Source organism: Danio rerio, chromosome 17, assembly GCF_052040795.2.
Source record: "Danio rerio strain M-AB ecotype USA chromosome 17, GRCz13ab, whole genome shotgun sequence".
In the NCBI taxonomy this organism is placed as follows: Eukaryota; Metazoa; Chordata; class Actinopteri; order Cypriniformes; family Danionidae; genus Danio; species Danio rerio.
The window spans coordinates 55,390,545-55,417,621 of record NC_141037.1 but is presented as its reverse complement, the minus strand read 5'-3'; the positions used below and the strand labels follow the sequence as shown (position 1 = coordinate 55,417,621).

The window sequence follows — 27,077 nt, the reverse complement described above, 5'->3', positions numbered from 1 at the left end:
TTTGTTCCTTTTTTTATTTATTAAAAGTCCTAGACATACTGCATTTGGATCCTCACCCCATCTTTTTCGAACCAAACCCTGACATTTGTACGATACAACAACAATCATTACACGCATGGAGCTAATGGCGGGAAGAACGTCGTCTACTCCGTTCCTTTACTGTCAACTGAACCCCTGCCATTGATCTAAAAGATGCCACTGACAAACTGTATGAAGCGTGGCAAAAAATATCCCTGCAGTTGTTGCCACTTAACTGTGGAGACTGTGAAGGAAGTTCTATAGTATGTCTTTTAATGTAGATGTTTATACATTAATGTTTCACCTTTTAGTCAATGTGTTTAACCGAATGTTATATAGGCTATCTGTCAGGAAATTGACTGCACCAGATTATGACTGCACCAAAAAATAAATAAATTTACTAACTCTCAGCTGCTAATAGTCCTTGGTGTAGTATATGTGTATATTGTTTTTTAATTTTGAATGTTTTCGTTTTGAATGTGTGCGTTGTTTCCCGTTAGCACATGGTCATGTGCTCATCTATCTATTAGCCAGACCCTGCCCATCTTGTTAACTGTTCATTTTGTTAATTTGCCTCACCTGTCATCCTCATTTTGGTCTTTCTCTGCTCTTTTTATTCTCCTAATGTGCTCTTGTCTCTTGCTGATTTGTTTCTCATGCTACGTGATGTTTTATTCCTGTGTGTTTCTCTGCCTGATTTGGTTTTCTTTTTTACTTACCTAAAAAAAGTACACTAAAATAACTTTATTTAAGTATACCTAGTACACTTTTCAGTAATGTACTAAAAGTGCTCAAATTTCACACACTAAGTTTGTAATTATCGTACCAAAAAATAACATTAAGTATATGTTAAGATAAACTTAAGACCATCTCAACTGTGCTGTTTTGAGACACTAAAATTTAACTATATTGTTCTTTTAACATGCTACATTTGTATTTTAACAGTGTATATTTAGTTATAACTAGAAATACACTTTTTAAACCCTAATTTTAAACATTTCAAAACGTTTAAGATTAAAGTGGAGGAACTACGACGTTAATTTGTATGCAAAAACCTAAAAGCGAGTTAGTATTTTAGCAGTTCTGGTTCCCTCATCCCAAAGTCATTGGGTATATTGAATAGGATTTGAGTAAAATCGCTTAAATAAGGTTCATGGCTAACACAAACTCAAGATACTTTCACGTTTTACTCTATGACACAAAAAACATCAGCTGCAGCACCCTCTAGATTTTTTTCATTATCGTTTATGCTTCTTTAAAAAGACGGTTGCTATCAAGTTGCCAAATGAGACTTCAGGCTGTGTCTGAGACATAATAGATCATCGAGCTGAGCTGTCTGGTGTGCAGCTCGCTTGTGTTGGGCATTTGGATTTGTCTGTTATTTGGGTATTTTTATGAACAGTATTTTATAGTTTGTAGTATTTTTCTTTAGTATTTATTTTTAAGGCTGTCAAGACTGATTCATTTGTTGATCATTTATGTTAATTCCACGATATTATGAAGATACTGCTTACCCATGCAGCCTGTCTCTGTCCTGCTCTCTGTAATGAAAATGTGTGAATAATAGGGTAAAAATGCTTTTTAAATTTTGAGGTATTAAAGCTTGGAGAAATGGCTAAAAGAAAAAAATAAAGATTTCATACAAATCAGTAAGTGCATCGACTTTCTCTGGGTCTAGCTGTTGTTTTTGCGGCCCACTGCTGGTCAGACTAGATGATCCCAGAACATTTTTGTTAGTTTTGGACTGACTCATTGTTGCAGAAAAGCTTAAATAAACTCCACATCAAATAAACTTGGTAGTATTTTTGACTGAGTTGTATTTCTGCTTCATGTCTATCTCTATCACCGACTGCTGTTTATCTGTCCTGATAAAGGAGAAGCAGACATGCACATGGGAACGGTGGGTGTGGAGAACCATCTTATTTGACACGACTACGAAAAAAAAAAAAGATATCTTTAATTGTATACTGTGTGTGTGTGTGTGTGTGTGTTATAAGACAATAGATATTTTTTTATGTGATGAATCAACCTTTTTTACCCTGACACATTGATAATTACTGCTACTACTGATAACCTTCCAGGATTCTGAATAATCATGTTGTGTTTTTAATTAAAATGATGTTAAAATGCAGATGCTATTTATTCACAAGTACAGGCCTTTAAATTACCTTTAAAAAAAAAGTTTATATGATAGCTCTGGGAGACACAATTATCAGCCCATGCTCTCATTTGTTTATTGTGGGTGTAACCTGCGGGTGGTTTGAAGAGTACTGATTGGGGAACCTAAAAGTGCACTCACTCTATTGGCTAATAAGCTTGCTATAAAAAGGAGTACAGTCATGCATTTGCTCTTAATGGAGTAAAGTCTGAATATGTTTATATTTATATTGCACCATTTATGTTTGCTTATTCCACTTTGCGAGGCAAATTCTGCTGACTTTTGCGACATTACTTCAGGGAGTCTGTAAAACACCCTATGAACATCAATGTCATGTCCCATAAATGTGGCAAGCTGGTCAAGTTCATGTGTTTTTAAGTTGAGAAGCCACATGTTTTCTCAACTTAGTAAAAGTGATGTTCTCTTGATGTTTAGCCCTACAACAAATATGTAAGGATTACCTTGAAAAATCCCAGGTAGAAGTTCCACAGATTCTTTTACATTTGCTGGTAACGATATTGGAGCTTTCCGACCCCTCCGTCCTCTTCAATTCTGGGGAAATTCTCACCCAGTTTCTTCTCAAACGGTGATAGGCTCTCCAAAATATTATCCTGTATGTTGATTTGGTTTCTCTGCAGATGTTTTGATCTCCATTCTAGAGACCTCACCTTCACGATGCAGATTAAACAAGATTAGCTGAGAAATAGTGACTTGGGAGAGATCGTAACATGAGCTTTTGGATAAATGGTCAATAACTGCTTGTTTGTTCACCTCCTCAAGACACTTTAAATGCTTTTGAAGCTTGCTGATGTCTTCTGCTTGAGGTAGTATTTGTGCACTATTCCAATTTTTTCTGGTATAGTGTTTTTAGTGTATTTGATGACACGTGGATTGTCCATTCCAGTCCAATTAGCTTATTAAACTGCTCTGCTCATCCCTTTAAAGCTTGATCCTCGTGCCATAAAACCCACCTTGCTAAATGTGTGCCACTTTAATAAGAATGTCAGTTTAAGTGCTGTGTATACAACCCGACCAACAAGCCATTCAATGTAAAAGGTAATCAGAGACTAGGTTTTTTTTTGACCAATTCCTTTAATGACTGGCTTATGTCTGTGAGTGCATCAGTTATATTTTTCAGGTGACTGTTAATTTCTCTGATGGCCTTAACAATTTGCTGTTGTGACTCCAGAACAGCATGCTCCAAGACACGGCCTGACGGACAGGCCTCAGCACTGAGGGTAGCGCTGGAAATGCCGGAGACACTGGGTCCTCGTCAGGAGGGGCGAACTCCGAGTGTGTGCCAGTGGATGTTCCTGCACCATCTTAGTGTAAATAAAAACAAGCAAGTTAACTGATATTTGAGTACATTTCTTATGGGTACATGCATATTTATAAATGCAATGGATACATAAATTAAAGTCTCCTATGTACCGCCACTATTGCATGTATTGGAAACTTAAATGCAGACTGGTATGTTTACCAAAGTTAAGACGTAAAATGAGGAATAACTTACCTTCGTGGGGAGGCGTGGGGCATGGGGTGGCGTTGCAGCTGGTAAAGCGCTGAAAAGCATGTACAATAGAGGTCGAGCTGATGAAAGAGGGCAGAAAAGAAAAAAGCTTAGGCAGGTGTTTAGTGCAGAGATGGAGGAAGAGGCAGAAAATACATTAACAAAAAATACAAGAGGAAATACATTAACAAAACGAACAAACAAACTAGACTGGTCTTCCAAGACAGGGCAGCACTGGAGCTTGAACACAGGAGAATCATTGACGACAAGCACACGATAAATAAAAAACATCATGCATTCACACATGCAATATGCATGTTCCATCCCAGCGGCAACTGAAATCAACTAGACTGAAAGGCTGAGAATGAAACAGCATGCTGTAGACAGAACAAACACAAACTCCAGCACAAGTCCTCATGCTCGCAGCCCGAGCATAGCCAAGACGGCCCTTGTACAAAAAAACAGAGACAGACATGAACAGAAAAATAGTGCTTGACCCGAGAAAGCTCTAGCGGAGCACAACATACAAGAAAAGACAGGACTAATGTCTGGACTCTGCCAATAAAACAAGAATTGACAAAACTGAAGTGGCAGAATCCTAACAGTGCTTCATTTGTTTGGAAACATTTAAGATAGTGTTATTATTAATGTATGAAAAGAATGGGACATGCTCACCCCTGGAGGTGCAGCACTGGCTTGGACGGGGAAGCAATAGATGAGGATGATTTATGTAAAAATGAGAACCATTGACTGCTACTAGAGCTTCTGGACTTGTCTCTATATACAGTACTTCATAATGATCCCTTGGTGTCAAAAATCCCTGTGATCATGTCGTCGGTCAAGTACAAATTTTGGCAAGAAACCTAGAAGTTTTTTGTAAATGGTTATTGTTGTCTTTTTAATGCATTAAAATACAATTGGCATGTCAACACTATTCATGTAATGTATCCAAAATAACAATTACATACATTGTCAATGGAAAATTATTGTTGCCTTTTTAAACTAATCAAGTTAATTACAATAAGAAACACAAGAAAGTCAGTTAGTTGTCACTTACCTGCCAAGTTTGTCAGTTGACATGTCATCCTTCCACACTGTTACTCTTGTTGGATCAGAAAACCACATAGTGATGCTGCAGATTCGGTCCCTCCAATGGGATTTCAACAAAAATGCATAATTGATTTCTATCCTCAAGAACCGCCAACCAGAAGAATTCCATACGCTTCAACTTGTGCCCTGACTCTCTACCTGCCAAGAGGGTTGACAGAAGAAGAATTCAAAGAACTAATGTTCATTGCGTTACAGGGATCTTTAGGTTTTGGGAAAGTTTAAGGATTGCTTTTCAGTTCACACTGCAACACTTATCAGCAGTAACTTCTACCAGTCCCTTTTGATTTTTTGCCTTTGGTGACATGTTTGATGCTAACACTATAATATGTACACACTAGGAATCATTTAAACATTAGCAAGTCGTTAGTTCGTCATTTGTTAAGCATTAAAATTATGTATATAAATATAGATACAAATGCTAAGCTTGTTTACTAACGTCTATTAATGAACAATTAATGCTTAAATGATAAACTAGCTATTATTTGCTAATGCTTAAAGAAATGATTTATAGAATGTAGTTATTATAAAACATTACGGATCTGTTTATTAATAAAGAAACAATTTCCTTTCAGTTGTTCTTTTATTGTGCTGAATAAAACCAAAATGCAAATCAATCTAATATAATGTTTGTTTATAGCAATTCATAGTTTTGAATCTGGTAACATTATTTCTTGCACATGACCACACAGAACAAATTGTTGGCATCCAAAGACTTGTAGGCCTTTAACATCTCTTTTGTAAAAACACTTGGAGTTTCAATGAGATAGATGTATATTTGGGGCTGGATGCTTGGTCATTTCGTCTTATCCAATATCCATTGGGAGAGTGCGATCATAAATGGACTTGTCAGACAAATGCCGCTAACTTAAATGTTAATTATCCAGAATAACTGTGCTTATCACTGTTATAATACGCTGAAAGCATTATGTAATATAATATGTAATCAATATAACTTATCTTGAATACAACAAACTATACCGCATCTAATGTCATTCCCTCGCTGTAAATGCTAGCGCTCCTGTTTTTTCTGCAACCTCGCTGCGCGCGCATTCTAAATGTTTACAAACATGGTAATTCATCTATAACAAACCTTGTCGTCTTCTAGATGAACAGCCACAAAGGCAAGAATATAAACTTGTTGTCGTTTACAAGGTTGTCTTTAAACGTGAGTAGTTTCACTTTCTCCAGAGAGCTTGTGATCGGTCGGCGTGCTTCTGACATCCGATTCTTTCAGAAACGAACATGAAAGTGACGCGAAAAACAAAGCAGAGGCCGGAAAAAGATTGTAAGGGTATTTGTTCATATATATTGCATTTATTTATTTTATATAAATGCAGATGTTATAGTAGGCTATTTTGTACTATCATTGATCTGCAGTTATAATCAAGTCATGTCCATAAAAAAGGTTAGTAATAAACATTTATACACAAGTACTTATGTGTATAAAGCATCTGTTTTGTGAGAAATGCTTCTCATGTGATGTGAACGACTTGTACAGCTTTGACCTTTCCTTGTGCGAGAATGACGTTGACTGAAACTTCGTTGTACACCACGCAAATCAAAACCATTTGTACCCTTTTGGCAGTGGAAACGCAAGCCTGATGATTGTGACCCATACTGTACCACTCAGTGGAAACGGGCCATTATGGTATTGCATGACCAAAATTAACCTTATTTTTGTATTAGCTTTTTACAGCCGAGAAACTAAGACAAAAAACTTGTGCGATACTCAACATTTTTCACAACCTCCCACCGGTTAGGGAATTGCGTGACCAAAATTACATTTTATTTTTGTAATAGCTTTATAGTTAGGAAAAACTGAGACATAAAATCAAAAAGGGAAGATGAGATTCCGTCATGAAGTAAATAAAGGAGCTAGTAATATTTATTACAAAACCCTCAGTCAAATAGCAGTGTCCAAATTGATGGCAGAGAACATAACAAGAAGTCTCACTAATAATGTTACTAAAGTATCTCTTGTGAAATAAATAAAAGCCAGAGACTCCATAATGATGTCATGCTGGAATTGATGCTGACACAAAAATTAATGAAAGAAACAGATCTGTCATATCGTTACTTTCCTAGATATTTACAGCACCTTCAGATGGATCCTCTGGATAGCAGCTCTATACAGAGAAGGGATTTGCCATTCTAATTCAGCATCTTAGAAAAGGTCCAGTAACATTGCACTCGGATGCGACTTTTGTGAGTGCCATTCCAAATCAACCAAAAAAGTCCTGTACTACAGCATCTGCATACCAGGACAAGGTAAGGACTTCTTTCCCTGTTTCTGAAATGGTGACTAATGATCACACAACACCTGACACCGGATTTTGGTTGCATCAAATATTACAAAGGTGCAAAAACATACTGTGTAAACCAGGTTGAGACCGATTATAGCTGGGCACTGATCCAGGGTGTTCTGTTGTCATGTAACAAGCATGACATAGGCACTTACCTGGCAGAAAGTTACAACCTGATTAAAGGAAATCTAACCATACCAGACTTTGGAAAAATAACATGCATATAATCAAAGCTGTCCATGGAGCTATTGGCCGAAAAACTTAACACAAAGGCTTAAGGGAGACAAAATTAACTCAACAAGTCTGAAAAGAATATTAGACATTTTCAAGAACATGTGCAATGTCTTTTGGCCAATCTCATAAACTAAAATGGTCAGTCAGAGTCTTCAAGAACTCCATGACCACATCTGTGGAGTTAAGATTGCTGAAGAAAATTTCAATGGGAAGATCACAGTGGATGACATTCCTTGAGATGCAAACACAATATTGACCAGGTCACCATTTACAAAAGAGTTTGCCAATGTTCTTGAGGCTGTCAAGTCTGTAGAAAGACTCGAGGAGGAAACAAAGACAAACATCACTGCCCAGAAATACTGCATGTTCTGATGAATGGCTACAGTACATGCCAATTTTTTTATTAGGTCAGGAATTTTATTGGGTGACCTTAAAAATACAACGACAAAGAATCAGTCAAAGATGACAGTAGCAAACAGAAAGCGCATGATACTAATTATCATGCAGAAAACTGGTTTAGCATTGTTAAAGACAAGATCCTCCAGAAAATAAATCAGCACCATCGGCCACGTATATTCATTCAAAAATGTATATATCATTGCAGGGAAGATATGAAGAACACATTCTGCAACACTATCTACACAACAGATTTTTGCTAAAGCATTTCAGCTTGGAAAAACACACTTTTACTTTTATACCTCTGACATCCTCAAGAAAAAGTGAGTATTAAATCTGTTTGTTCAAATGAATGAATTAACACTGTAAATTTAATTATTTAAAAAAGTTAATTGAAGGTACAGATAACAATTTAAAACAATGACACCAACTTAAAATCTGTTCTGTAGTGAACCGTCCCAAACCATAGTATGTTGAAAACAGTATGCCAGAGATTCACGGATGGTTTGCTATTAATTAGATCTGACTTTAATTAGATCTGTTTGCTTCACGAACCCAGTTAACACTGACTGTTTTTTTAGGTGTAAAACAATAATATATGACAGTTAATTTCTAATAGTTTGGTCACCTTATATATACAGCTTTTATGCCATATACATGCAGTACAGTGTATACACGAGCTATTTTAGACCTTAGATTTATTGTTTTTTTCTGTTCAACGCAGGCTGAGTTGCAGAATGCGGCCAGGCATGTTTCTCTTACATAACACTCTAGGAACTTCACCACCAGGGATGAATAAGTTAGTTGCATTGTACTTATTTAGTTTTGATTCGAAACAATATAGAGTTTCTATTTATTTCTGCAGATGAAGGTTTAGAGAGAGCAGGGGCCTCATGTACGAAGACTTGCGTGGAAATCTTACTAAAACATTGCGTACGCACAAAGCTGTAAATGTGTGTACGCAGAAAAAAATTCAGATGTATGAAACACTGCGTACGCCGAGTCTCACGCATATTCTTTTGTACATCTGAATGAACGTAAAACTGACCGCAACATGCACGAGCACAAAACCCCTCCCTGCCTCCTCCCCCGTATGAATATGCTAATGACTATGCTAATGGAAAACCCAACGAAAAAGCAATGGCAAAAGCAAGCAGAAAGAGAAACTTTGAACAGAATGTGAATTGGAGGTGCTGCTTTCGGAGGTAGAACGGAGAAAAGCGGTGTTATTTGCAAGTTTGTTCTCCGGAATTAACAACAAAAGAAAAAAATAGAGTGGGAGAGTTTAGCTGATGCGGTTAACACAGTTGGGTCTGAACGACGCACTGAGTGCATTAACAAAAGAAATAGTGTGGTTTATATCTGTAAAATGTTGCAGGACGCTTAACAGTCTCAGTGGCGCTACTCGTAAGACGAATGTGATCATGAATTGATACGTTCGAGCATGAACTCAGCTCGAATCCAGCGTCTGATGAACTCATTTTTGTTTTTTCCCCGCTACATATCAGATTTTGCCAACTATTTATCACGAGAAAGACAAGTAGGAATCATCAATAAGTTTATATCAATAAGCATCATATTTTATTTGCACATTTATTGAATGGAAATGTTTCTGATTCACGTATGCAAATTCATCTTTAGATAGTGTCTTTATAGCAATGTGCGTGCGGTAGATCGCTCAGATTACATTGGGAAAACAGGGGACTGCTGCAAATTGTGCTTTAATGTTTAGCTGGTCAAATGTATGGTATGGAAACCTTATATACCTGCTGAACCAGTCTCATACAGCTGCCATTGCAAGGCTCAGACACTTTGTAGAGAGGAATTTAACACAACTGCCTCTAGGAGTCGCCAATGGAAATAAAACAGACACGCACAAAAAATGTGCGTACGCCTGCCAGAAAGCTGCCGTGAAGCTGCGCACATTCCCACGTTCAGTTCATTGTTAGTAAATCCAAACGTGAGCGATTCTGAGCGTGAAACCTGGCGTACGCAAAGTTTTTGTGCGTACGCAGCGTTGATACATGAGGCCCCAGGTCAGCAGGGTCCAGACTGCAAGAGTGCAGCGGACCCTTACTGCTGATTTATACTTCTGCTATGGCGTTGACGTATAGCCCTACTCCGTGGCTGTCTGCGTCGCTGACGTGCACCTCTCAAAAAATGTAATTACACATCACATCGACGTGTAGCACAAGTTCTGTGATTGGTCGGCTTGGAAGCGTTGATGAGTCTGGGTGGGACCGAGAGCTACACGAGCCCAGTGGAGCGATTGTTTACAAGTGTGGAGTCCCGTAAAGGAGCTCCTGATGGAAAGTTTTGTTTTGTGTTTACCTCATAGTTAAAGTTGTTGCACGTCTGCCGGAGTTTGAGCCACTTGTACATTCAGGAAGTATTCAGGAAAAGCAAAACACCAGCAAAGAAACTCGACACAGAGACACATTAACACCTCACTGCCAATTAGCGTTTTGGAAGTATTAATGCAGACCAACATAGACAGCGCCCAGAAGTATAAGTGCACAGCTACGCGCATTGCATGCACCGTTGTTTTCGCCGGTCACTTGACGCAGAACCTGCACCAGGAAATTCAGTGGACCACAGCATGACAAGGTTTGCATTTCTCAAATCAGCCAGCATTACAGTTTATGTAATTACTTCTGTCTGACCTTTTTAAGTGGATCACTTTAAAGGAATAGTTCACCTAAAATAAATAACTATACGCTCCTTTAAGTGGTTCCATACTTTTGAGTTTTTTTTCTTCTGTTCAACACAAAATACTCAAGATATTTTGAAAAATGTTAGAAACTTTTTATGTCTATTGTGTGAAAAACAAATACTATGGATGTGAATGTTACAGGTTTCCAACATCTTTTAAAATAACATATTTGGTGTTCAACGGATGAATACAATTCGAAGAGGTTTTGAGCAAGCAAAGGGTGAGTAAATGATAGGTGAACTGCCACTTTAATACTGGAAAACAAAAAGCAGTACAGTAGCAGCCCTCAAGTAGCATAATTTAAGCATAAATCCAGTTTACATGAGCAGAGCCCACCTGGATTATTCTTCAAAACGTATTAAATATGGTTTGTTCAAGGGTCGAAAAACCACTACACCCAATAGTAAAAAAATGCCAACCAGGTCAATGCCATGTACAGTTTTTTTCTGCTAAATAAAACCACTGCAAGGACCCCAAAGGCCTCTGATGAGCTGATTCTTCTACAGGCTTCTACAGGTAAAGAATTTAATGAAATATGTTATTTAAATTGCAAATATTGTGCCTTAATAGGAAAAACGACTGCAGTCATTTTTGAAGAGAGATTGCAAAATTTTTCTTACATGAAACTAATACTGCATATTTTGTATTTTCCAGTAGACGAGCAGGCAGGAAGCTCAGTGCCTATTCCCGGATCTGTAGTTGCCATTTTCCTTCAGGGATAAATAAGGTCCCTGTATTATTTCCAGCTCCAAGTGATCTTTCAATTGAACTACCAATTGAACAATACTTTCTGCCTGAGGAAAACATAGTGAATAAAACCATTCAACTTTTCATGGATTAAGAGCAGGAAAGTGCTACACTGCGTGCAGCTGATAGAGACGAAGAAGAGGACCCTCCACCCCCCCCACCGACAAAGTTAAGGAACAACCAGGTAGGAGCACAACTGAAGAGAGGCTGCCATCAGAAAAGAAAAATAAATCAGCTTGAGATAAAATCTGAGCACTTCATGGCAGAGATAAGATTTCTCAAGGACAAGTTGCTAAGTAGTCACTGTCGTGAGAGGTATTCTGCAGATGTAGACAAGATTGCCAGACAAAGATACCTTCTCTGCTGTTTGTAAATATGTTGCTCGCTTTGACGTTTCAATTAAATACCACTCTGGTCGGAGACCACATTAGAAAAAGTTTAATTTTAACAACAACATCAACAAGTTTTAATTAAACAAACATCAGACATAAACGGTTTATTATTCAGTTTGAAACCTCAGACTGCAGTTGTTGGTGGATAGTGAAGCGTAGATGGACATCGCATTTTTGGCACCTGGCTTTAGGTGCCCTGCTGAAAAATCCAGCTTAAACCATCCTAGGCTGGTTGGCTGGTTTTTGAGAGGTTTTGGCCATTTCCAGGCTGGTTTCCAGCCATTTCCAGCCTGGTCTTAGCTGGTCAGGCTGAAAAATGACCAGCTAAAACCAGCTTGACCAGCCTGGTTTAAGCTGGACATAGCTGGTTTTGGCTGGGCTCCCAGCCTGGCTAGGCTGGTCAAGCTGGTTTTAGCTGGTCATCTCCCAGCCTGACCAGCTAAGACCAGGCTGGAAATGGCTGGAAACCAGCCTGTAAATGGCCGAAACCCCTCTAAAACCAGCCTGGTCGACCAGATAAACCAGCCAACCAGCCTAGGCTGGTTTTTTCAGTAGAGTGTACTATTGAATCCTGGTACCCTGCATCCATGAACATTCCAGGGGCTGTGTTATCCGGACTCACATCAGGGACAGGAATTAGTGTAGTGGCTTCTCTTCAAATTTCCAGCAATTGTGAAACTGGGACAACTCCTAAGCTCCAGACTCTTTCCACTTCTGCACAAGCTTTCTGTAATATGACTTAAATGTGTAAAGCCTCATCTGTTCTTTTTTTCTCATCCCAGTGCTGCTGCGGTCTCTCTTGTAAAGGAGCCAGCTTGCTGTGGATGAGTTTCAACATGAAAACTCATGTCTGTCAAAGTCAAGAGCTATCACAGTTGATGGGAAATCTTTCTGACCAAGGAACCCTATTGCACAAATTTACAGGTAGGCTAGGTAAATAAATGTCACAGTTTTTTTTCCTGATCAGTCTATTTTACACTGTTTTAATTACTTTCACACTGACAACAAAATAATTTTTTTATTTCAGAACAGCCTTCATCTTGTTAGGATTATGTTAGCTCTTCTCGTGTCCTCACAGCGCAGTGTGAGGAGGGTTCTCTGTCTGAAAGCTTATAAAGTCGGATGCTAGATCTTCATTACACCCCAACACAGTAGAAGATCTAATTCAAATGAGCGTTGATGGTCCTTCTTTGGAGGTGTTTGATGCCTCACCCTCAGTGAAGAGATGGATGGAGGAGGGACAGAGAGCCAGAAGACCAAATTTCAAATTCTGGCCACAGGATGTGTAAACTTTGTTAATTTTGTTGTTGATTGTTTTTGTTAGTTTTGATTTAGCTTTCTTCCCCTTCTCCGAATAATAAAAAAACAAAACTGGTAATTTACAATTTGTAGTTGGGGTGCTTTGCTGGTGCTCCCAAGTTGGGACCACTAGTGCTACCAAATAAAAAAGTAAATTTTGAGCCCTGGACTATCCCCTAGTCCCACAAGTTCAATACTTAGTCAAAGGCTTCAAATAAATTTGAAGATCAATTTGAATAAATCAAATGGATAAAGCATTACAGAGCTCTGAAGCTAAACCCTCAATCTGATGCTGTTCACACCAGACACAGAACATGCAAATTAATCGTGCTAATAGACACGTGAACACTTTTACTTGCTTCATTTGCACGTCAGATTCAATTCACAATACACACAAATTCGTGTCATCGGCAGGGTGTCGTAATTCGACTTCTTATCAATTAGAAATTATCAGACTGGAGGTTTTGAATATCAGAAAATAGACTTTATTCTCCATAACAAAGCAGAGAAAGAGCAGAGCAGACCTCATAGCATTCTCCTCCTGCTCCTTCTGAAGTCTCTGTATTTTTTACAATCTTAATACAGGTTATTTTCCACACCCCTAGGTGTCTTGTTTTAACTCTTAACCATTTTAGAATAGATTTTTACTCTTGGTGGTCCTGCTATTCTTGACTCTCAGCCAGCTTGCCAAAGTTATCCAAAGTTCTCTCTCCATAGATGCAACTTATGCAAAAGGACTAAGTGTTTACATACATTGTCATGATAGCATAATCACTTGATAATATGTTACTCATTCTAAGTTCTGACTCATATAGCTTCATACAAGTATTTAACATATATGATCAGTGCTTTACATATTCAGTTATTCTACACAATCAGTCACTCAGCCTTCTCCTAGTGTTGCTCCTGTGCAGGCATACTCATCTTACACAGACATATCACTGTATTTTTAACACAGGCTGGCATGTTTGCTGCATACATTTTGAGAAGAGAAAAGTAACTGCTTTACACTTAGAAAATACTTCACACTGAGAGAATAGAAATCTTCTTCAAGGGCTTTGGTCGGCCCAGTGACTCTAGCTTCGTTGCTAAATGGCTAATATGGATTTTATGGAGAGAATATCTGTGCTTTAGGATAGCCGATAAAAACAGCGTCCATTTGTTTGGAGCCGTGTCTGCACTCCACTAGATCCATTCAAAGGTGCACCTACAGAAACTATACCTGCATGATTGAAGCTTTCAGTGGAGCTTCCGACTAAGCCGAGCCCAGTTTGATGAACTGTTGTTCCGTGTCGGCAAGAGGAGTTTCCCCCAGGACACCAACAACAAGCACTATGTCATAATTAGCTCCTGATGGTTATCATGGCGCGAATGTCTGCTAAAGTTCACATTTTCCAACTTGAGCGATTTGCGCGTCATCTGTCTATTCGAGTCTTTGCATTGACTTAACATGTAAATCACTTGACTTTTCGTCCACGTCTGGAATGAACGCAGCATGAGTCTTACACTAGGGGTGTTCCACAGCTGCTCTCCAAAGCCTAGCAACCCATATTTATCGTTGTTCTCTCTTCAGGTCTTCCTTCGATTTTTCCCTTCAATGGCAACTGTCTTCTTACCAGTTTTCAGGCAAGCTTGCCCAATCCAGCACAGACACATACACGTATAGACAAGTGCAGCGACTTTTCCTTAAGAGTTTCAGTAACACTGTCACTTTATCTCTTATGCTATGGGCTGGTTCATCATAAACCTGTGGCCAGACCTCTGCCAAAAGTGCAGCGTACTGCTCTCCCACATCCTGCAAGCAGTTATGAAAGATACTATTTCTATGAATATTTTCTATTAGAACATTAGCATAAAGAGGTAAAAATGTAATGCAAGCAGACATGAAAAGTATATTTTCTTCACCCTTTAGACAGAAGTGGCTTCATGCAATGTTTGTTGCCACTGCCCACATCACTCTCCTGACATAGTCCTCTGGTTTGGTTGTGTTTTTTGGTATATATTTTGGGGAGAGAGCGCGGGAGCACCAGGGATTTAATTTTTAATCCCTGTTATTTTGTTACGTTTTGGTTAAATCTCTTTTTGATTAAGGATTTTTATTTAATTCGTAACAATGCACAAGTAATAGGCTAATGTAAAATATAAAAGAAAGACATTAGTAGGCCATTTGTACCTGCAAAACGTAAGCCTTTGAGCTTTAAATTTGGCCTATTTGAAATTCAGTAACAAAAATTTCAGTATTCACACTTGTGTATTAACGGAAATATAATACAGACTATTACAATTTAATACTTGCATGTTATTTGTTATGCTTTACCAATTAGGGGGCATTGCTGCAAGGTGAATCAGTGAGACTGTCTTTTGTGGAGGACGAATTTCAAATTTTTCCATTTTTGCTCTGCTAGGGCAGTGGTCCTCAACCTTTTTTTCACCGCGAATCAATCAACATTTGACAATTTTACCGGGGGTAAAATGCACAATAAATGTGTTCTTATTCACAATAGCAACAAAGTGTTTCCAACTGTTTTTACATAAGCAGCATACATATGAAGGCATCTTTAGACCTACAGAAAGTTTTGTTTAAATTTACGTATTGTTTACATGCGGTTTAATGTTTACTCTAAAAGCATCTCTTGCAGGTTAAATGTCATGCACATCTACCTAAATCAATTCTAAAAGACACACAAACACAGTGAGAAAGAAACTGTGTGTGTGTGTGTGTGTGTGTGTACATGTAGCAGATCTCAAATCTATATCCCTCTCAGACACCACAAAAACACGATCACACACCGATGAGGTGAAGGAAATGCTGATTTTATTCCTTAAACCAGGGGTCTCAAACTTGCGGCCCGCGGGCCATTTGCGGCCCTCAGTGCAATATTTTGTGGCCCGCGCCGACCGCTGTACTCAGACAGAATCAGCTGAGCGGGGAGAGAGAGCGCTCCCCGCTCCGCTGATTCTATCCGTACACAGCGCGCTTGTCACTCAATGCGCGTTGTCGCGCTCGTTCTGATCAGCTGTGTTGTTGCGCGCGTACTCAAGAGCGGTGTTATCGCGCGCCTACTGAAGGGTGGGACCGAGGGTGTGTCGCGTCGCGGGGGCACTTTTGATCATTTTGGAAGGGCACTTTCTATGCAAGACTAAAAAGGGCATGTGCTCTGCACAGGTTGAGCCCTATGTGTGCACGTGCCTGCCCTGCATCTTATATATATTATCAGCCTGATCTCACGAGAAAACGTAAGTATTTTATGTTTTGCCAGTTTAGTGGCTATAATTCGTACGAGTTCAGTCGTACGAAATGGTACGATTTTTAAAAGGAGGCGTGGCACCTAACCCCAACCGTCATTGGGGGATAAGCAAATCGTACTAAATTGTACGAATTAGATCGTACGAATTCATATGAATTAGCCACTAAATGAAAAAGTTACGAATTGCCGTGAGATTGTGTTGATATTATAGGTAGATACAGACTGGAGTGGGGTGGGGGTGTTTTATTTATACATATATACGCCTTTTTTTGGTGAGGGAATGGAAGTTTTGAGTGAGTTCCCCCACTTTTTTCCCTAGGACTTCAATAAGTCAAAGTACAGGTCTAGACTTAATGATGATCATCTTCAAGCCATACTGAGGGTCTCAACTGCTGCCGCTCTAAAGCCAAATGTGGTTCAGATTTGTGAGAAGAAGCGCTGTCAAGTCTCTGGCAGCAAGAAGTAGGCAAAAGATGCCATGTTCAGAAGAACTGTTCATAATCTTCACTCAATGTTCTATTAATGTTCAGGACACTTCATGTTCAGAAGAAATAATTAAAACTGTTAATAATGACATTTGAGGACTTTTTTTTGTGAAATCCCTTATGCGGCCCAGCCTCACCCAGACTTTGCCTCCTGCAGCCCCCAGGTAATTTGAGTTTGAGACCCCTGCCTTAAACAGACTAGTGAGGCACAGTGAGTACACATTATAACACCGGAAAACTACTCTCTCATTCCTCTGCTTCTCCACCTGCGTACACCATGCGACTCAGCGCGGGCCCACCGAGAAAAATTTTCTTTTCTTTTTTTTTTTTTACATTTAAATATAAATTTAAAATAAAAATCACATAAATTACATAATGTATAATGAACTTGAAGCAGACGCATTATACAGTTACATTTACTATAAATTGCATTAATATTTAGATATTGAATCACTGACACTGTAAAACTTCCGTCTGCATTAACAGATGTGAAAATCTGCCACAATACAACTAAATGACATAATTATTCTAGTTTAAACTAATTCAAATATTTGGATTCACTAAAAAACAAGTATTTAACCAAAATAACATACCTTAAACAGAGTTGTGAGGCACAGGGAATACACAATATAACACCGGAAAACTACTCCCTCATCCCTGCAAGAAAAACACATGTGCAAACGAAACCCCAAATAAACCACAAAAAAACACGCATTTTAGAGTAAAATACACTGATCACACGGATACACAATATGACAGAACCCCTTAGCAGCATTTTAACATCAAAAATGTGATGATTGTGATCGCAAAGAGATTGTAAATGCAAGATTAAATGCGAGCGAAAATGACCTCTGCTTCTCCACACCACGCGACTGAGCGCGGGCACACAGGAAAGCTTTACCGTGGGAGAACAACCAGTTAATATATTTCAAGTCTCTTTATTCACTTTCCTTGAGAGAATAACGAACTTGAAACTACCTCATATCAACGATGACGCAGCAGCGATCACATGGCAGACAGGACTCCGGCCCGTCTGGCGCTCGATCAGCCAGTCCACCACGTGACGGTGCGCCCAGACGCCCGCGCAATTGGAAAGATACAAGTGACGAGTTCACCGACCGAATGTTAGATATAATGGCTGACTTACGTGCATGACTGCCACGAGCCGGGTATATCAGAACAGCCTGGGATGATCAACATCATGATCCCTTGACACCTCCTCAGCCGAACCGTATTGAGATTGGTCCAGCAGATAACGCTGAAGTGTTTGACGCAATAGGCGGAGCCAACAGGAGGTTGAGATCAATTCTGCGAGCATTAAATATGGCCCCTTCATTCGTGACAATATGATGAACATCAGGTTGAATGTACATGAGCTAACCACGGCCAGTTTTGTGTGTTATCTGCGCTTTAATCGTGCGGATCTGAGAAAGCAGCAGCTCATTCTAGAAACAATGGTTCCACAGCTTTCAGACAATATGGTGATGCCAACTGATGAGGCCAGACACGAACTGGACTTCGTACTGGATAATGTGCAAGCCCTACGTGATGCCTTTTGGTTCACTAATGGCTTACAGCTCATACGTAGAGCAGGTGACAATGCCCCTAGAGGGTCTGATTTGTAAGACGCCCAGCGTGAGGACTGGATTGTCGGAATCACCCTGGCTGGGAAGCCTCGATTCCTGCACATCATTTCAGCGATGTTGCAGGGACATAGAGCTCGTGATGTGGCTGTGGTGTTGTTCGTGATGTTCACTGATGGCTTAGAGCTCATACGTAGAGCAGGTGACAATGCCCCTAGAGGGTCTGATTTGTAGGACACCCAGCGTGAGGACTGGATTGTCGGAATCACCCTGGCTGGGAAGCTTCGATTCCTGCACATCATTTCAGCGATGTTGCAGGGACATAGAGCTCGTGATGTGGCTGTGGGTGCGATTATCTTGACTGTCGTCTCTTTCTCCGTAAGAGGGAATATATCCGCGGCTAAAGTCCCCCGCGTTGTAACTGAGTTGAACCCTACGATGCCGTTTGCGGGTGAGGCACTCACATCCGGGGACATTCACCTGACATGGGCAAACTTTGGCCAATATGTAGATGACCGGGCTATGCCAGGTATTGTGCGGAGATGGCTAGAGTACACACCTCAGCATGCACTCAGAGTGCGAGTCGTGTTAGCTGAGGCCGCAGGATCAGGCCTGACTTCACTGGACGTAATAGCTTGCGGAATCCATGAGAACCCGTCTTTCCCATGGGTGTTGATCCAACGGATGTGCCCTGAGCAATGGGACAATGCCGGTCGTGTGATACGTCGAGTTGGAAATAATCCCTATTATGGGTATAGGAGGGACCTATCTCATTTACGCGCTAGCCAGTTCCGACATCTAGCAGCTTTCTGTGGCCAATTACTCATTGCCCTGGGAGATTCAGCATTGTGTAGATACCAAGTTTTCCAGGAGCACCGTATTCGGACGGATGTGTGGAATCGGCTGATCACAACATATGTGGCGGCTAGAGGACGTGAGGCTTTAGACATCGACTGGCCCATGACAGATGATGAAATCCGAATGCAAGCTGCTATAACCGATCAAGCGGCAATTTACCCAGCTAACTTGGGTGGACTTGCAAACATGGAGGGACATCCCGATCAAGCACCACCTAGACCGCGACGCCGACGCAGGCCAGGTCATCCCAGAGCCGGCAATGCGGAGGAGTCAACCTCCAGTTCTGACGGCGATGATGATGATGACGACTGGGGAGGTGGAGGCGAAGCAGGGGCAGCTGGTGGAGCAAGACCCAACGCTGGACCCGGTCCGGACCCCGGAGCAGAGTGACCCCCTGACGGTGGTCAGCCTGGCGATGCAGGACAGCAGCCAGGACAGGGCCAACAAGTCGCTAACCAGGGTACCTTGCTCCAGGCAGGACTCTGGCAGCGAGTTGGTGCTGGACAGCCTGACCAGCAGCGACCTCTTAGTTCTGCCTCAACGTATTATACCAATGCTGAGGACCCTGATCTGACCGTGGAGGAGATTGAAGTGTTTGACAATTTAGAGGGCCTGGTGGGACATCCCTCCGTTGCGTCTGGTCTAAAACTATTCAAAATACATGTACTCGTGCAGAATAAAGCAATTTACATCAAGCAGCCAAGGCTGAGCAAAGTAATTACCAAGCACTCAGTTCATCAACTCCACTTTCCCCAATTCCTCATAATCACTCCAGAGTTCTGATGTTGTAAAATAAATGTAAATACAAATTTCAAAGCCAAACATAAGTCAAGAGATAAATCAGAAGATGAGCCTGAAGTGGAAAAAGTGAACTTAAAAAAAAGTGTCTGAAACACTTCTAGATGCTGGCAAATATGTTGATGAAATATTTGGGAAACGGGTCATGTCTGAAATTAAGCTAATTAAAGATCCGGTGACCAAGATGAGGTTGCTTTAGCTTTATTTAAAGCTAAAACTTAATATGAGAGAATAAAAATAAAAATTTATTAGATTTTTTTTTTGTAAATATACCATTAAATGATTCTTGACTTGGACACTTAGGACAATTACAGAAACTATCTATAGAAACAGGGACCAGGAAGGTTGCATATGTATTTCACAAAATAGACATCACTTAGGTCCAGCTTGTGCAGACTCTAAGAGATATTGACAATTCCTTCGTGCTACATCAGGACAAAAACAAAAAAATCTAATAATTTAAAAATGTCTGTGTGGGTTAAGGAAAGCACCATTTCCATATTGGTTTGGAAAGTCAGAAATGTCTGGGCCATTTATTGAGATCTGCGTGCAGGCTGCAAGATGGTCTCTATGCAGCCAATTGCAATTGTTTGTCTTGACCTGAAAATACATTAACTGTTAAAATTTAGCTTAAATTGCCTTGTTCATGGTTGAGAAGTCCCTCTCACAGTTTACCCTGCTGACTGGGACCGTCAGGGCAGTAGAGTTGTGTACAGGACATTCAACCAAAACAACATTGGTGAAACAATATACAATGGTGATAGGAACAACCTAATATGTAAGAATTTATACCCACCCTAATAAAAACAGTAGTAAGATCACCACAAAACCTAAGAAAAACATAAGAATAAATGTAAACTTTGTTTAAAATTTATTTAAAAGACAATAAATTATTCATATTTTGAGGATAATTCAGCTAGGATGGAGGGCTTTGCCTTGTTCTGAAAGCTTTGAGGTAATATCAGTAACAGTGTAGTGTCCATGATAATGTTATGTGAAAATGTCACATTTTTAAGTTACCTTAAATGGCCCAAAAACCACTTGCTCCTTGAAAGAGGACCATTCTTGATAGACTGTGCCAAAATTGACATGGAAACAAAACTTTTCTAGTATCCTCAGTTTTGTGTGTGCAGTGTCGTCAGGGACTGTAGCTGCTTGTGGACTAGAGTATGCCAAATGCGGACACAACTTCAATCACACAGAAATGTCTCTCGATGGGAAATTAGGCCTTCCAAATATGGAACCATCACCCAATCAAACACATGAAAAATGTCAACGCTAAATACTGCTTCTAGCTGAAGAAAAAAAAACAGCTTCTACAGACAAACAGGTGAGATTTTGGGTTACTAAAAACGGTAAAATTAAGCTCAAAGTAACAGAAAAAAATCAAAGGCAGCAGCTCATATAAAGAGAGGTAGGATTGCTAAATGTTTAATTCATGGACCAAGTGAATATTTTTACCAAAAGAAAATGCACTCAACCTCAAAAGGGGAACTTATGGCTGGAAACATGAGCAAATGCCTGAATAGAAATTTTTAAAGGTTCTTGGTTCTTGGTATCCTGATGGAGATGCGCCTCACACAAACAATGCTAAAGGAGACAAGACACTAATTTTCACAAAACACCTGGATACATTCAACACCTCAGTGCCCAGTCCCCATGTACACCACAACAGGTATCAGCATTCTTGTAGAGCATTTAAAAAGTAAATGTCCAGTCACTCTTTACCTGGATGCAACTGGTGGCCAAAATCCCAAATCAGGCAAAAGGAATCCTGTACTACTTGCTAACTCTCCCTGGAAAAGGTCGAGATGCACAACCTCTGGAAAACAGTCCTCTCAAAGAGGACTGGGTGGAAATGAAATGGCAGCCTGGCCGAATCAGCCATTCGTTTCAGGCAGATGGCACCAGCTGTGGTGTTTTTGTAATGCAGGTAACATAATATTGGTTTACACGCATACATTAAATATACTGCACTTAAATTTTATATTAGTAAAGTTCCTGATGGCCAAGCGGATAGTTCAGCAATTTCCTGAAATCACAGCAAGTATCAACATAATCCCACCCAATATTCGATGCATCTGTGCAGAGAAAAAAAAATGGCAGAAGAAATCTGCACAAATAGAAGAGCCATGCTTTTGGGTAATACATTTAACTTGAATTATTTTCTCATAGTAAAAACCATTGGAAACAGTTTTGTTGTTTGTGTGTTAAAGTTAAGTAAAGATTTTATGTTGTTTTTGTGTTTTTTTTTTATATATAAATCCATGGACACACACATTCACTACTTATATTGGTGTACAGATAGTGAAATAATATAAGCAGTTTGGTATGTAATAGATATTTACGGTTCATTTCTGACAATTTGGTTGTGTTGCTTTTACGACACTTGTCTAGAGTCAAGGCCGCAACATTAAAAAACACCTGACAAGTAAAATTCACTTTTAATAACCCTTTTGTGTCGGGTCTCTTTATTTGTCTTTTTATTACCAAGAAAAACGTGAAGCCAACTACCTCGGGGGGTGAACCCACAGAAAAACAATATACAAAATTGATATATTTATTGAAATAATATTTTAGTCACCAAACATATTCAGAAATTGAAAGATAATACAATTAACTTCAAGCAAAATATTGAAAAAAAATTACAACCTACAAACTTCCAACTAAAATGTACAATTTTTTTCCTTCATGTTGAATTAAAAGTGGCAGAAAACATCTCTTTTTAAAATATTAAGGTTGTATATTAAAGGTATATTTTAGTTCAACCTAATGTTCTGTCAAAATAGCAGTCAAGTACACTTAGTTCATCTAAAGTTTACTTCAAATAGTCCTAAAGAATAACTATTAATACATGAAGTACAACATTAGTCACAGAAAATAGAGCAATTTAACTACATTCCAAAGTGCACTTAATGTAATTTAGTGTAAGTCTTTTTATTTTGGGATTGTATAATTGTTATATTATTAATAATTTATAAGTGTTATAAAACTGCAATAATAAATGGTCAGTGTTGTATTAAAAGTGGTATAAATATATATTTTTTAAATATTAAAGTAGTATATTAAAGGTATATTTTAGTTCAACTTGATGGTGTGTCCAAATATCACAGTCAAGTACACTCAGTTCATCTAAAGTTTACTTTAAATAGTTCTAAAGATTAACTCTTAGTACATTAAGTACAACATTAGTAGCCAAAATAGAGCACTTTAAGTGCATTGTGGAAGTGCACTTTTACATATTTTAGTGCACTTTTTTTTCACCTGGGTAGCACAACACATGCACATGAGTAGGAGACTGGGAATTCATTAGTGCTGAAAAATCTTTGTGCTGGCCCTGCGTATTGGATGACCCATCTGTTGCATTCCCAATGCCCATGTTCTTGTTTTAGCCTCTCAAAGACTTCTGAGAGCAGGTCTGGCCTGTACTGGATGTAATCCAGTGGATGCCTGACATTTCACTACAGTGAGAAGTCTTTTGTGGACAGACTCAGTTACATACCTTTAATTACTGAGCACCAATCCTGAGATGTTATGTCTTGTGTAGTGTCTAGCTGAACCGAGAACATGCCAGCTTTCTGGATATCTTCGGAAATACACTCTTGAATTGGGTGACCAATGATATCAATTACTGAGTTCACTGTGGTTTTGGAGAGCAGATAAGTGACCCTCTACCACTTGTTCCACTGGGCTGGTGTAGCCTCCTGCTCTTGCTTTTTTATGCAATCATCAAGAAGCCCTTTTAGGCAGACATCCTATTTTCCTAATAAAAATATGAGTTTCATAAAGTTCCCGTGGTCTACGATAGTCATTGAGTGTATATTCTGCCTCATTCTCAATATACCTACAGTATAGCTCAGCCCTGCCATCCCAAGCTACATCCACAACACGCTCCGATACCGTCTATTTCTTACTTGTTCAGACATCTGTCTACTAGCAAAGATGCTGCTAATATCTGCATTCGAACATCTTAGGGGGGAAAAACTTCAGCACACATATGGTGTGCAATGCTTTTTTCATGCTCCTCTATGCTCTGGTGAACATGTCTCCAATCTGACATTCAGGTAATGAATGTGCTGTTGTTATCAGTCTTCCCAAACACCATACAAACAAAACAATGCATGATGTCTCTTACAATATGTGAGCCATTTCCTGCTGGTTTCATCCTTATAGATTAATACTTTCAGCACAACTGGATTTCTGGTATTCTGCTGTGTGTGGTGATCTAAAAATGTTTGTAAATCAGAAGGTGTAGGACGGACAAAGTAATTTATGTCCCCTTGTTCCCTGCTCTTACTGACAGTGTCTTCCACTTCTGCGTCAAACGCCGGCGTATGCTACGGCGTTGACGCACAGCCCTTCGCCGTGGCCGTCGACGTCACTGACGTGCACCTCTCAAAAAATTTAACTACACGTCGCAACAACACGTAGCGCAAGCTCTGTGATTGGTCGGCTTGGTAGCGCTGATGAGTCTGGGCAGGACCGAGAGCCATGCGAATGGCATGAGCCCAATGGAGCGATTGTTTACAAGTGTGGAATCCTGTGAAGGAAAGTTTTGTTTTGTGTTTACCTCATAGTTAAAGTTGTTGCACGTCCGCCGGTTCCTGCCTCAAAATGAGCGAGTTTGAGCCACTTGTACATCCAGGAAGTGTTCAGGAAAAGCAAAACAACAGCGAAGAAACTCGACACAGAGGAACATTTACCCCTCACTGCCAACTAGTGTTTCGGAAGTGTTAATGCAGACCAACAGAGACAGCGCGCAGAAGTATAAATGCACGGCTACGGGCGTTGCATGCGCCGTGGGTTACGCCGGTCACTTGACGCAGAAGTATAAACCAGGCTTAAGGATTCTATCTCAACCTGGCTCAAAGAGACTGAGGGTGCTTTCAGACCTGTGAATCAATTCAGTTTGTTACATTGTTGCTCTTTGTTGACAGGTATGCTGATGAATCCAAACAAAGTTAAAAAATCCACCCCAAAAAATCTGTTTTTTTCACCTATCCTGTAGCCTACTCGCGCCATTACCCCTCACAACCCACCCCCGCTGCAAGAGTGTCCGCACCCCACTGGTTGAGAACCACTGATGCAACTAATATATAATATGTAACCAGTATAACAACCAACTCTGTACCACATCGCATGTCATTCCCTCGCTGTAAATGCTAATGCTCCCAGTTTTTTTCTGCAACCTCGCTGCGCGCATCCTGAATGTTTACAAACTGGTACTTCGTCTATAATTGTATAATAAGAAAAATGTGTCACTGTGTTCCCCCTCAGCCTATTTTTGTTCTTTTATTTTAATTTTGTAATTAATGTCTCATCTTAATCCTGCATTTAAGTCCACATCTTATCCCTCCGAACCCTTGTTTTGGGCCACATGTTGGGAACAAATGTGTACGAAAAAGGGCAGTGTCAGATACAATAGCAAGTCATTTGTCTTTTCCATCTGTTGGAAACAAATGTGTACGAAAAAGGGCAGTGTCAGATACAATAGCAAGTCATTTGTCTTTTCCATCTTAAAACTACCGAAATCCATTATGTTAATGTTATTAAAAGACTCTATAAATCACTGGGTTGGTTTTTGCCGAGCTGGTTGGTCAAGTCAGGAAAATCTAAAACATTCTGGTTAAGATAACCTTTGTTTTCTGATGGAGGGAACATTTCAGTCGTGTCATGAGAACATTAGGGCATCTGCCTGTATAGGAGCTAAGTTACCGCAGAGCTTCTAAGAAAACAAACGGATTAAATGGTGTGTGGAGTTTGCATGCATTAGCTACTATTGCTAATGCTGTTATTTATTGGTCTATACCTTCTCATTCTTAAACACATGAGCATGAATGTTGAAAAAAAGTGTTAAAAATTGGCAAAATTACTGCAAACTTTTACTTTTTTTATTTTATTTATTTGACATGGACATCACAATTACACTGGACAACCAAATGCATTTAAGTGTTTTAGCAAACTTGCAAATTTTCAATACCTGTCCACATAGGAGGCTTAAAATTGACAAAATAGAAATATAATAAAACATACAAAACATTACAATTCTTTACATAAAATGACTGCAGGCAAAAGCAAAGGCGACATGATCCAACCAACTAACAGTAGACTATTTGTGCAAACACTGCTGTTTTGTTTTTTAACCACTTTTTAAGAGCACTACTAAAAATATTTAGATTACTTTCTGATTTTAAGCTAACCGGTAAATCATTCCACAGTTTGGCTCCCTTTACAGAAAAGACAGATTGACCAAACGAGGTCTTACACTTTGGCACTAGACAGTCACCGTTAGCCGTTGCTTGTGTAACTCTGTGGGAGGTTTGATGCCGATTGATTAGCTGAGAAAACAGGATTGGAACATGATTATTTGAACATTTAAAAACCCATTTAAGATAACTAAATTGAATAAAACTATCAAAATTAAACAGGTTATGTTTACATAAAACATCACAATGATGCCATCACATACTGTAAGCTTTAAGTCCATAATTTTAACTGCTTGTTTATATATTGAGTCATTAGGCTTCAATGTAGTCAAAGAGGCTTGTGACCAAGATGTAATGCAATACGTCAAGTGAAAGAATATCATTAGCCCCTTTTACACAGTGATACCGGTAAATATCTGGAAAATTTCCGGAAAGACTTTACCGGTATATTGAAAAAAGCGCTGTTCACACAGGCGAGGACGTTACGGAAATTTTCCGGAAAAGAGCATTCACACATCCATTCCAAAATACCGGTAAATTCTGACATCATTCACCACAAATGAGCTTTAAACGGCTGCGCTTGTATTTGCAAACATTTGACTAAATTAAAAACTCTGTGGATGATCAATATTGTGAACAACTTTCGCAGGATCACTTTCGCATGTCGAGATGTTCATAATATGTGCGTGTGCAGGCGCTCACAGGCTGTTTCACAAGCACACGCAAAGCTTGAAGGTAAACAAACAACGGCTTATCATAAGCATCTCATCGATGATTATTTACACAGTTGGCATTAAAAAGAACATATAAACGTGATCTGACTAACTTCTAGCAGCTAAATGTGTCTGGAAAAATATTCAAAGGCTTTTATCCTCACAAACCGCGCGGACGTAAATGCGTCTGACTGTTGTGATTGGCTAAAGCAGACGTCTCACGTCAGCACGTTCTAGACGTGCACGCGCTTATTACGGCAATATTCCATCTGCATTCACACAGCGCAGCATTCCGGTAAATTGCCG

At 39.5% G+C, this 27,077-nt stretch overlaps 1 protein-coding gene, 2 long non-coding RNA genes and 1 pseudogene across 3 annotated transcripts in view; 3 read left to right on the top strand and 1 right to left on the bottom strand.

Moving 5' to 3' along the window:
- znf292a (zinc finger protein 292a) overlaps nt 1-27,077 on the top strand; it is a 190,734-nt gene that overhangs the window by 43,421 nt on the left and 120,236 nt on the right. The window lies entirely within an intron of this gene.
- LOC147840051 (uncharacterized) lies at nt 479-20,009 on the bottom strand. Its single transcript, XR_015513970.1, has 5 exons — nt 18,370-20,009; nt 17,203-18,176; nt 4,744-5,697; nt 3,690-4,549; nt 479-3,498 (listed from the first exon to the last, which is right to left on the bottom strand). It is a non-coding gene; the product is annotated as an uncharacterized LOC147840051 (long non-coding RNA).
- LOC147840052 (uncharacterized) lies at nt 6,641-8,063 on the top strand (annotated as a pseudogene).
- LOC147840047 (uncharacterized) overlaps nt 24,091-27,077 on the top strand; it is a 543,896-nt gene continuing 540,909 nt past the window's right edge. The window contains exons 1-2 of the long non-coding RNA XR_015513969.1: nt 24,091-25,261; nt 25,332-27,010. This is a non-coding gene — a long non-coding RNA (uncharacterized LOC147840047). The remainder of the gene's footprint in view (nt 25,262-25,331; nt 27,011-27,077) is intronic.